We start from the raw sequence: 13,537 nt of genomic DNA, 5'->3' as shown, positions 1-13,537 counted from the left end.
GCCAGTAGCCTAATTAGAAATGTTGGCACGCCATGTTTGGAGGCTATAGTCCAGGTTCGGTGGCCCCTGATTAGATTGCAACCTGTTGCCCCTTTCCAGCGCATCAATCCCCACTCTCTCCCTGATTCTATCTACGGCGCTTTCTCTGAATAAAAACATAAAAAGGCTCGAAAAATAAACCTGGTGGGAAATGTTTGAACCTTGGTACAAAACATAAATGTCAACGAAAACCCTGCGAAGGTGAAACAGTGGGAGCTGTGGTTTATTCTCCTGCTCTGTCACATCCCATGAAGCTCCCCAGAGGATTACATATGTTACATATGGTCACACACACACGCGCACACGCACACACACACACACACACAAACATGTTTTTGTATTATCCTGGCAGGGAAGTGCAACTCATCTCTCCTGGCCTGCAGGATCAATCAGGCGAAAAATTACAAGCACTGTTTCCAAGTGTGTTTGAGTGCTCATTTAATGTGTATTTATGTCTGACCCCCCCCCCCCCCACACACACACACACACACACACACACACACGCACACAGCTTTGTCCTTAAATGCCCTTCGTGGTTCACAAATTTCCCATGAAGGGAAACACAGTTGGGCCAAATGTAGTTTATATTTCATTTCCTTTTATTTATTTATTTATTTTTAATTTGAATTCTCATAGGTTCACACATGAACTGTCCCCGGCAGGCATCGGTAGATAATTTGTGACAAACCCCGCACTCCAATATGTTCTGCGTGGCTGATCGGCAAACTAAGTAGAAAGCAGCCTGAAGCACAGACTCCGTGTTATTTGCTGTGATGGTGGCTTCTAATTTTGGTGTCAGTGGTGTAAGTGAAGTGTTTGTGTGGAGAAAAAAGGACAAAAAACAAAATCAGACTTGTGAGAAAATACAGGTGAATCCTTTCTCTGATGTAGCACATCTCTTCCTTTTTGCCTCTTTTTTTGAGAGCATAACTTTTCATTTTGATGATTTCTTTCCCCCCGAGCATCTCTCTTCCCATCAGTCCATTTTCATCACCTTTGACTGGCTCTCTTTTAATGTGCCTCCTCACATAATGCGTCTCATTCGGGTCTCCTTTGAAAATCAAAGAGTAAGATGGAGCTCAAATGAGCAAACACGTCTTGTTTTGAAATCTCTTTGTGTCGTTTATTCACATTTTCACATCAATGAAGAATAGTCATCCATATACTGCATTTAAACTGGTCGAAAAAGAGGCCTATCATAATTTACCAAGATGTGTGAAGATGTTGACATTCTGTCCATCCTTAATACCTGTGCAGCATATACTGTACTGCACGTTGCTCTGCCTGTCTTTCAAGGCAGACAGCCAGGGATCGACGGCGTGTGGCGAGTGAACCTTTAATGGGAAAAAGTTTAGGCTGGAGAGCCGAGGTGTTGTCTCGAAGGCCCTGAAAGAGGTTCGTCCGAGTGACGGAAAATCACTGCAGTCTTTAACGCTGTCAGTTAAGACCGCACATAAAGACATAAAGATGAGGTGGATCAGTGCACACAACACACGCTGGCTTCAAACGAGACTAAAAAGACAAGTCAGAGCGCAGCAAGAGACATCAGGGCAAAAACCCAAAGACAACCTGACAAAGCTCAAATACAAGAATCGACTGAAAGTGGTCAAAAAGTCTTTTCTGTAAAGCTGGACCAAAGAACGAGTGAATAATAAAATAAGTTAGTACATGATAATGAATATTAAGTCAAAGTAAGTGCAGGAAAAAGAGACACAAGTAAACAAAAAACATGTCTGAAACACACAGTAAGTAAACAATTGGTCCCAACAGGACTTAAATGTAAAATATGTAGAAATGTAAGACAATGTTTACAATCAAATATTTAAATTAATTACAACTTGAAGTGTTATGACTGTTGGTTATATTTAGATATTTTTATTGAGTGCTTTTATGACCTCAAATATTTCCAACAGTCTCCAAAGCCAGAGACGACATTGATGCACACTGGTGAATTTAAAATCAAAATGAAGCTAGATGAAACCAGGAAGTAAAACATTTGGAAGCTACAACAAAAGGAAATACTTTAGAATTAGCTTTGTTTGTTCTGCGTACAGATCCCGGTGACAGCTGACTTTTAAAACAGAGCTGTAAAAAAATAAATAAAAAAACCCGCAGCAGGCTGCAGAGCCGGTCGCAGCTCCGTGTCAGAGCTGACTCATTGTTTATTATGACTCACTGTGAAGTTAAGAAGCTGCCATTGTTAGTGAGCTTCTTTTAAACCTCTCAACCTCCTCATCACTTTTATGCAACATAATGTGAAGAGTCATCCGCTCTCTTCCTGGACTTTTCCGTCCATAAAAAGGAAACCGCAGTTTTATGCTACAGGTCAACCTCCGGAGACAATGTGTCCCCCCCCCCCCCTTTTCCATTCCTGTCTTTTCTACCTGCATGAGAAACAGAGGTCAACATGAGCACATAGGACAGACCAGTACATGCAGTTATCTTCCTCTTCGCACTCTCTGGTATCTTCCTGAGCCGTCTTGTCTTGTTCCAGTAAAGACGCTAACACACCTTTGATCGGCTCCTGTTGTGTCGGCCATGAATCATATTGAAGTTTCTGGTCTTCACATTAAATCTATAAGAGCTTCGGTGTGCAGAAGGATTAATGTACTCATTAATCCAGACTACAGACACACACACATACACTTTTTACTTTTTTACTACATTACTTTGACTTCCCTTTCACTGTTCACTGAACGTTTGATATACATATATATTTGTATGAGTCTCATACCGATGGAAAGCCTGTTTATTTCCCTTCTCAATGGTGCCACATCTGTAAGGAACATGTATGTGTGATAAGCAGCAGAGCTGAATACGAGGGCTGCGCCCATGAAAAACTTCCCTGGATGTATTTCGGAGCGACAGCACAAGTTAAAATCATACCTTAGTCTCAGGGGAATATAATGAAACAGAGCAAACCACTGGTTTTGATTAACCTGCATATGTTAGCTGTAGCTGTAAAGAGTACAGCTCGACGGCCGATATTAGCATAACCAGTAACCATCGTTTCGGCTAACTTTACTGTAAATGTGCATCGATGTTACTTGAATTATTCACCAGTCGAAAAGCATATTTGAGTTTCGTTATACTTTGAATGAACAAAAACTTTTTGCTAACACTTCACTGATATGTGTACACAATATTAAGAATACAGATATTTATACTTATATTAGAAGTGGTATTATGCTCAACTAGTATCAAGAACAGAATAACTTCTGAAGTGTAATATGTTACGTTCTGATCCAGTTGTTTGGGCCATGTTAGATCTCAGGCTACTTTAAAATGCACTGATTTGACAACAGGTTTGGAAACCAGATTATGGAACAACTTTGACTGTCACGCTATGAACCAGTTTTCCTGCCCACTCGGACCAAATTCCTGATTTGCAAGAGCGCCATCAGATTGACAGACTGCCAAAAAAAAAAAAAAAAAAAATGGTTTCACAACAGCCCAAAAACTCATGCCAAATGGCTACTGGCCTGTTATAAAAGATTGAACCCGGAAAAAAAAATAATAATAATTCTTGGAAGATGACAAATTTAAGGCTCCAATCTCTTACATAGTCATAACTAGCATAACTCCCAGCTGAAAGCTTCTTTAAACCGGTTCAGTTTCACCTGTAAAAAACTCTGAGTTGACATGTTATCAAAGACACACCTTGAGCTACTGGACAAAACTGTGTTTACAATGCAGTATGTATTACTGGTTCAGGAAGGAACAAAAACTGCTTCTGTTTACCCTGATTCACAAGAACGGAATCTGGAACTTCAACTTTCAGCACTGCTCTCATCGCTGCCTTCGATGCATGATTGACGGGTTCATTAATCAGATGTGGATATTTGCAGGCGTCATGCTTCACTTCAGCAAGTTGAAGTTTTTCCATCACAAGTGCCCTTCACTTTTGTTTGAGCTGTGGGAAATCATTAATTTCTGCCTTCACATATCTTTGTGATTGATGGATTGATTGAGTAGATCTACTTTCCAAAAAGTTTTCCAAATGTCTTTACAATGAAGTCTTTTCTTGACAGTAGTCACGTGAGAAACAAGAGCCACAATTGTTAAGTTGACATTTCGATCATGTGTTAGATTCTGCTACTGGATGGTCTGGATTTGTTTGGACCAGAGAAGGTAGGCGGGGCTTTGAAGGCCGTTTTGGACGCCCCTGGGTTTGCCAGATATGAGAGCAGTTATCAGGTGAACAGGTGTTGCAGCGATGGAAGCGGGCAGTGGAACTGCTTCAGATAGAAGTGATTGTACCCGAGCTAAAAAGCCTCTGCATGTTTCTAATAAGCTCCAGCAGCAGAAAGCTGCTCAAACTAGGATCAATGTTGGAGATGCTTTTGAAACATGGAGAGAGGTTAGAACGCAGAAAGCTTTACAGACCCATGCAGAGCTGGCTAAACACTGAAGCTACAGTGTCCACCACATGCAGAGCTGGCTAAACACTGAAGCTACAGTGTCTACCACATGCAGAGCAGGCTAAACACTGAAGCTACAGTGTCCACCACATGCAGAGCTGGCTAAACTGAAGCTACAGTGTCCACCACATGCAGAGCTGGCTAAACTGAAGCTACAGTGTCCACCACATGCAGAGCCGGCTAAACACTGAAGCTACAGTGTCCACCACATGGTGACCTGTGTGAGCTTAGCTTAAAATTAAGAATCCCGGCCAAGAAGCAGCACATTCAATAAGTTTACAGACATTCAACACATTTAAAAAAATGTTAAAATGCAGATCTACATTTAGAGCAAAAAGCCATCAATCAAAGTATTTACAACCTGATCTGCATTAATCTGAGAAGTTATATCAGAAGGCAGATTTAAATTCGAGTCATCAAACTAGTCAAAGCCAGGCAGTAACACCTTTGACGAAGTTGTTGTACAGTATAAAATGACGGCGTGGAGCTGAAGTCGTACGTTAAGGCTTCTCCCCTGTTGATCTTGATCATAATGTAAGAACAGGCTGAACTCAGGGAAGAAGTAGGTCGTGTGCCCTTGAGTGAAATTGGAGCAGATTTGGTGTGCAGATAGAAAAAGGATTTCTCCTTTTGATTGACTCCTCTTCCTTTCCCTTTTCATTCCATTTATTTCCTCTTTCAACCCTCCACTTCTGTTTATTACACTTTTATCACCTAATTACCTTCACCACCTTCGCCTTTTTATTGGCCGTTGAATTTTCTATCCAACCACAAATTTTCCTCTTTCTTTTATTCGGACTCCATCTCTACTTCATCGTCTTCCATATATCACTTTCTAACTGCTGTTTAGTAGAAACAGTTTGACACAGCAGCGGTCCTTCTACTACAAATTGGATTTTCTTTGCGGTGAAACAGGGCTGCATTAGCAGGAAGACATCACCTCCTTCAGGGCTGGGTTTAATTTTGCATGTAGAAAGATGAGATGGATATTATTCATCACACATTTCTGTTCCATGTCTCGCACGTTAGCTTTTTTTCAAGACGAGATAAGACTGCTGGAGGGACACTTCAGGGGGTTTAAATGGATTACTTGAAATATTTATCCAAATCTGATGAAGATAAGCGCCTGTAACAGTGTTTAATCTTTGACCCCAGCTGGTTCTTACTGTAAACTAAAGGGTTTACATGTCATTAATCTGGGTAAACAGAAGCGGAGGCTTAAATCCTCGAGGGGGCGGAGCAGCTAGCCCGGGTCCGACTTCAACCTGGGGCTCATTCCCAGCAACTTGTTCCCCTACTGTAACTCTATTCTGACTTGATCCACTGTCCTATCTCTACATTAGCCCAAACATAAATACAGTAAATATATATATTATAATATTTGAAAAAAGAAGACTCTATTTTGATCGCTCCATCCTTCGTCATCCTTCACTTCTATTTAAAGACTGATTAAATCGTGCACTTCCTGTCTGGCAAAGGTCGTTCGAGTGTATTTTCTTATTTTTTTAATGAGTCTGTGAAGTTTCAGGTTATTCTCTCTTAGTAGGAATTTAAATAAGAAAACACATCTGTCACACGATGTTTGTCAGTGGCTCATTAGACAAAGCCAAGGGTGTGTTTGCTTTGACTTTATGTTCGCAGGTGGTTTTTAAGTGGACGCCGCTTCATGCATCGCTTGTCTTTCCTGGTTGTCACTTTGTCTGCTGAATAAACAAACACAAAGACGCTGACGCAACAACTGCATCAGTGAGCCGGCTCTTCAGCTTGTACCGATAGGACTGCACGAGTGTGTGTGTGTGTGTGTGCGTGTGTTAATGCATTTGTTCTGCATCACAAAATAATTTAAAGTTTTAAAACCTAGCAGTCGTCTGATCTCGGGTCAGATAAATGACAAGGCTGTGACGAGTCCTCACCTGTGTGTTGTTTTTCTTCATGCTTAGAGATCTGAGTTACAGGGGTCAGACAATCAGATGATCGTTATTACACACTCTCACAGTGGTGCCTCTGATGATGTATCCGCCAGCGACTCAGGCTTGGATGCTGCATCCATACTCATGCTGCTCACACACACACACACACACATAAACAAATCCAATCACTGGGGGCAGCAACAACTAAATCCAAGAAGCTCTATTGTTTTGGCTCATGTGATTTCTTGCCTCTCGCTCTCTGTCTATCTTCTCTCAATCCCTCTCTTTGTGGACGGGCTGAGATTGCCCTTTCGTGTCTGTCCAGCTGGGGAATATGCTGATGGCAGCACGGCGAGGCCAAGACAATTAGCCAGACAATGGCAACACATGTATGCAAGCGTGAGCAGACCCCCCCCCCCCCCCCCCCCCCCAAAAAAAAAAAAAACCACACTGTGAATCAGCGAGCAACAGGAAACACACTGAGAAGCCATTTTCACAATGAGAGACGATTCCTAACGTGTGGCTTTTGTTGTGCTGCCCTGCAGCTCAGTCGAAGACACGGTGAGAAGGAGAGGTGAACCGACGGACCGAGAGAGAGAGAGAAGGAAGGGCGGAGACGCTCCTTAAAACAAACTAAGACACTTGATGATAGATTGATGCCTCTGCACTTTGTTTACCATGTTTACCGACAATACAACTCAAATACAAATGGTGCATGTTGGGAGGAGCGTGTAATGTAAACGTTGTCTCGGATGAGTCTTGGCTGTTAAGCATGCTAATTCCCACCTAGCTTTGTCCTTTACTACCAGCAGCCAAAATGCTAAAGCACCTATCAAACTGGCCAAACTTGACTGATCGAACATTTTCATGGGTGTGTCTCAAAGGTCACCGTGGATCTAACCAGTTGATAAACGAATAATTAATGGAGCACATATCTGTTAGCTAACACGAAGGTAGCTAACGCTTAGCTCACGCTAAGTAAACAAACTTAGCGTTCACTCAGCTCACGCTAAGTAAAGTGATTTTTACAAGTCGGTCCCAAAGCAGCTTTCATGACATAACATCTGTTCAACTCAAAGGTTTCATCAGTGTTAATCGACTTCGGGCGACAGCTGGAGCCGCTCCACGCTCGTCGCTTCAAAGCAGCCATTCGTCCGACTCGTTTGGCAGAAGAGGCCACGAGTTGGCAAAGCATCAGAACAACTTTAACTCTTGGACGAGTGGCTTTTTTGGTCGGCTCGAAACCGGGCTGTGAAGCTGTGAGCTGAATTCAACCACAAGCCGGGACAAACTCCTGACTCTGCATGACGTTTTGAATCCCAAATGTTGCTTATCTAAGTTCCACGCATGGATTCATACAGAGTGCGAGAAACACTCTTTGTGACTCGCGGATAAGTGTGAAAAATGGAAAATCCCTCAAAACCAAACGGTCCCTTTATTCTCCAGCTCTGATGTCTTAGAAAGCTGCGACTCTGAAGTGAGAACTGAAGACTGTGAAAGCTGCCAGCGCTCTGCCAGCTCCTTGTGATTGTGCAAAGCTAACAGAGTGAGAGCTGTTTCCCGGCCCGCCGCTGATCAATAGCTCATATGCGGTTTGGCAGCGCTAAGTTTTGATGCGTATCTGCCCGGACGAATGGCCATTATCTCCAGCAGCACACTTTAATCAGACTCAGTTATTGGGATCTGTGACTCAGAGTGAACTGGGGGAATGCATGCACACACACACACACACACACACACACGCTCTCAGACAGTGTGGCCAATCAATCACTTTAATTGATCGAGCGAATAACAGAGAAAGAACGGGCTCAGGAGTCTGCTGATGCAGCCGCAGAGTATCTGACTGTCTGTTGGAGATGATGGCCAGTAAATTGATTTGGTAGTGATCCATAGCGAGCGTTTGTGTGTGTGTGTGTGTGTGTGTGTGTGTGTGTGAGAGAGAAACACATTTGAAGTACTTAATGGTTAAAGACATCACAAGTAAATGTGGTCTTACTTTTTTGTATTTCTAAAATGACTAGAAAGACGAGGCCACACTTGGATAGTGTAGACTGTGTGTGTGTGTGTGTGTGTGTGTGTGTGTGTGTGTGCGCGCGCACAACTGCTTGAAAGCATCTAAGGAGATAGTACTATAAACATATAGTGTAACTGTTGCTGTGATGTGACTGACAGGCAGGGTTCAGACTCCACAGCAGCTGGTACGTCACAGATGCCTCTGTGGGTGGGGAGTGTGTGCGTTTGTGTGTTCCTCATTAATGATTGAGTCTGAAGAGAGTTCTTTAGATCAAACATTTAGCTGAATCAACAACACGTACACACACACACACACACACACACACACACACACACACACACACACAAAATAATACCCTACCATGAACTGTTAGAGCTAGCTTCCATGTCTTGCTCCCTGACTCCTGCAGGCTCATCCATGCCAAATGGATCTCATGAAAAGAGCTTTTAAGTAGTGCTGTCGAAGGGCGTTAGATGCAGTGTTTTATTATAAACTCAATGTACAGGATGATTTTTTTCCCTATTGATTAAAAAAAAAACAATAATATGGCTATTATTTTCCAGCTAGCTTGAAGCTTCTTCTTTACATTTGCATTTGGAGAAGCCCCACAAAACTGAAACAACATTGCTTGAATGCCTGTTTTGCTCTTTTGCTGCATGTAATATATTGTTTTCATACTTTTTTTTAAATCCCTTATTATTAAAAGACATGCATTTAGCACACATGAAATACATACAAACACTCAGACAGGACCTGTGGACATGCATTATAGTGGACAGATGTCTCTTTAACTATCAGATCAAGTGTATGTCTTTTTTATTCGGTGTGCACTGGGACTTCAATCGGTTACAGACTGGGCTACTGCTGCTCCCATCAACCATCAATGCATGTTAACACAGGTAAGATTAAGTAAACTTCTTAAGTGTGCATGCATGATGAATGTCAAAGCAATGAAAAGCAGTTATGATTATATGATATGTGGATTAAAGGATGAATTGATTAAAAAAAAAAAAACAGTCAAACAAATTCAACAATTGCTCTTTCTGATATTTCAACACATGCGGATTGAAAATGTCTTTGTCAAAGTCACGAAACAGATCAAATTGGATTTAAAGAAATAGCTGAAAACCATGAAATGCATTGGTTTCGTATGGAACGGATCCTGTCAGCGCTATTGCACACAGGCATTTACCCGCTGAAGGAATCTTTCTTTTCAACATGACAGATAGAGGTTTGGATATATATTTGTTTTTTATTTTTTGTTGTTGCACATTTTCAGTTTCAGATTTCTCATTCAGCGTGTTCATTACACTTTAAATCAGTGGTTTGTCAGCTAGCGGGTTGGGTCCCAAAAGGGGGTTGCGGAGGGTTTTTTTAATGGGTCCGAAAGTCAGAGTCACCAATTGACCTAAGGAGCCTGTCTTTGGACTGTGGGGGGAACCCGGAGAGAACCCACAAATGCACGGGGAGAACGAAGATTATCATTGGTTAGCGTCAGCTGAGTTATTACTTCCTGACACTTCTGGCTGGCAACAAGCTGTTTCAGTTAAGAAAATCTTGCGCTGACTTGATGCACTGTCCCTTGTTTTTTCGCTTGATGGACGACTGGATTTTTGGTTAATTTTGGGGAGGACTGGTTTGCTGACGAACTTAAATTCATTATTTCTTCTGCATTGTAAATTCACCTGCGAGATGGAGTTGGGCTTTTTGGGGACGAGAGGAACGACCGGCAGGGGAGTGGGTTCTACTTCACGCCCCTGCATAACTCCACTCTGCCTCAAGGCCTCCCTCAAATCTTCATTTTGCATTTTCTCGTTCAGGAACAGCTTTTTGATGGAAAACAGCTTATTAACTAAACCCTCGTTCTCACTTTTGTACGCGTCTATTTTCTTTTCTTGAGCAATAGTTATACCCGTCAGGGCTTTGTTGTTGTCACTGAGCTGTCTTATGTCCAGGTGGTATTTAGGGATCATTTTGATTTTCCCTAAAGGCACCATTGAATATTTGTGCTTCAGATCCTCACACTGCGTCTGCAGTCCATCTATAATTTGATCTTTGACCTCCAATTGTTTTTGTAAGTGAGTCACAGTGTTGATACTGTTATGAAGCTTGTCTTCCAACGTCTTATTCACACTTACTTTATAAATCACTGGAAGCTTCCTGCTCTCTTCCTGCCTTTCATCTCTCTCTTGGTCAAGAGTCTTCTTCAGTTCCTCATATCTTCTCTTTTCTTTGACAAGTTCAATATCTTTTTTGGCCATTTCTGCATTTGTGGCTCTTGCAATTTGCAAATCCTTTTTAAGATTCTTGTTCACTTTCTGGAGTTTCTCGACTTTAAGTTCGTGGACGTGAATTTGATTCACGTGTTCTTGCTCTTTCTTTTGTAAGGTCAGGTCCTGGTCCTTGATCTGTTTCTTTAAAATACGGTTCTCCTTTTTGTAGCCTGAAATCGCTTCCTGTAACTCTTTCTGTTTGGCCTCCAGGGACAAAATCTGTTGTTTGAAATGTTGCGGCTCTGGTTGTGAAATGGCTGCCTCGTCACGTGCAGCTAGCTGGTTCTTAAGTTTGATGATTTCCCTCTTCAAAGATCCGTCACATGTGCTATTCTTTCTGTTGAGCTCATATTTCAACGCTGCGTTTTCTTTCAAAATTACATCTTGTAATTTCAAATCCCTTTCTAAGCACGAAAGTCTGTCTTTAAGGTCATCCGACTCACCAGCATTGTCAGTCATTTTGTCTGCTGCCTTTATCTGTATCTTCTCAGTGGAAAATCGTGTTAGCCTCAAGTTCTCGTTTGTTCCGATCAATGTGCTGTCGCGCTGTGACCGACAAACCTGCGAAATGTGTATGACATCACAACATTCCGTTGCCTTTCGTCTTTATGACATCACATTCCGCATATTTTTGAATGGACCAGTAAATGTCCTCCAATTTTTTTTATTTTTTAAAAACTTTATTTAAACTTTTATTAAGCTAATTCCCACCAGAGAATTCTAGAATGGCTGCCAGCAAGCGCCAGCATTTCCCACCACATTCACCAGTCTTTAAAGACTTATGAATGCATCAAAAAGAAAGATGAAAGCTCCTGTTTTAATATACAAACAAACTATTTTCATTCATTATTCTTTTATCAGCGCTTAAATATCGGCCATTTTCACAAAAAAAAAAAAAAATAGACACTGGATGTGTCCGAAATCACTCCCTATTCCCCATATAGTGCGCTATATCGTGACCACGCCATTTTGTTGTGCTGTCCGAATTCTGAGTGAGCATGGTCATTCCCCACCTCAGCAAGGTTTTCCTGATTCATGGAGTTTAAAAAAAAAGCAGGTCTGGCCTTTTACTGAATGGATAAACAAGTGGATTATAAATGAGAGTTATCGCTGTGTTAAGTCCTGGTAGGGGGAACGTTTTTTGTTAAAGGTTGGCTTTGACAGTCTAAAGTGAAACTCTTGAGCTCTGTCCCTGTTCCATCTGAGGACACAAAAATCAATCCCCCCCCCCCCCCCCCGCCTCCTTCCTCTCTCTCTCAGACTGTCACTTAGCCGCTCTGGATTTCTGTAAAACGAGGCAGCAGAGGAGGGTTTAGAGAATCTCAGCTGTCATCTGGTCCACTTATTGATCCGAACAAATCTCAGGAGAGCAGGAGCTCGCCGAATGCCTCACACAGCTGATCGTCATCAGAGGGTTTGTTCATAAAGGGGAAAACCTGACCACAAGCGGCCATTTTTACGCGTGCGTGTTGTAAAAAGACGCTTTAAAAAAGAATGTACCGACAATTACTCCTCTTCCTCGTTTTTTCTGTCCTATAGACCCGATAATTCTTTTATTGTTTGACTTCATTGGCACACTGAGAGTGAGTACCATCGGATGGTGTTTTAGTGTGTGAGCCCTCAGGGGCCCACCTTACTGGTCTGGGGGCTTTTCATGTGGCTTTTGGCGGACATTCAGTGTGAATGTTTGAAGCCTCTCTAAACACGACAGCTCAAAGGTTAAGAAGGAAAACTTCCTCCACGAATTCAATGACTCAGCTTTTTTTTGTTGTTTTTGGTCCCTGTCGTTCACGTGGAGAATCGTTTGTGATGAATGAAGGAGCGTGTGTTGTTTGCATCTATCTACTGGCCCAAATGTCGCCATCTACTGGAGTCTTTAGGTACTAACCCTCGAGCTCCAGGAGGAATATACTCCTTCTGCTGGAGCACCGCTTTAAAATGCTAAAATTCATCTTTTAGTTTGTCACGCAGGAAAATAAAGGCGTTGTAATTGTTACAGTGAGTGAGTATTTTCTCAAATCTGGAAGACAAATGTTTGTTATGAAGTGTCTACCGTTGGTGTCTTTGCATTAACAGTGTAATGGTGCATTCTAAGCATGTTCTGGGTCGAGCATATTGATCACGCATGACACAAAAATAATGAAATAAAATCATTTACATGAAGTTTGTCTGAAATCTGATTTATTTTCTTTCACTGTACTATTCAGGAAAAATCTTTCTTCTCATCCAATTCCATTTGAGAGTTAAATCAGAGCTCAATCAGAAGGTAGACAAAGGTAGGTATAAAACAAAGGTCTAATGTCAGAACTGCTCAAATTCATCTAGAGACACTCGTCTGATCTGGGTCCTGTGGCTGAGGTTTGACACAAGAACACGGTGCTTTACTGACCTCTTGTGGCAGCACAACGTCATTGCTGTTTTTTTTTTTTTTTTTAGCATGCCTAGTTGAGGGAAATTCTGCTTTTATACTCAAGTTATATTAAGAGACTTGACTTCTCACACACAAACAGGACGTGTTGACACGTCTCGAGTCAACTGACCAACTCGGGCTGAGAGTTTTTGGCTGTCTCTTGATTTGAGTTTGATTCTGGAGGGGGGGTCACGAGTCAATTTCAATCAATCAATTTCCAATTTGTTCGTACTTCAGGCTCGACTCGTCATCTGTGAGGCTGGCTGGATTTCTTGCTGCTCCATTTAGTATTCTACTGACTGTCAGAGATAGCATTAGCACTTAGCAGGACGTGATGGATTAGCCAGTTATGAATCTATTAAAAAAAAACTGAAATAGGTACGGTTGTTTTTTTTCCAATGACAAAAACAAACCTTCTACTTTGGATTCTTCTGAACTCAAATGATTAAACAGACTATTTTTTTCTTAAA

Source organism: Symphodus melops (genome assembly GCF_947650265.1).
Source record: "Symphodus melops genome assembly, chromosome: 20".
Classification (NCBI taxonomy): domain Eukaryota; kingdom Metazoa; phylum Chordata; class Actinopteri; order Labriformes; family Labridae; genus Symphodus; species Symphodus melops.
This window is presented reverse-complemented; position numbering follows the sequence as displayed.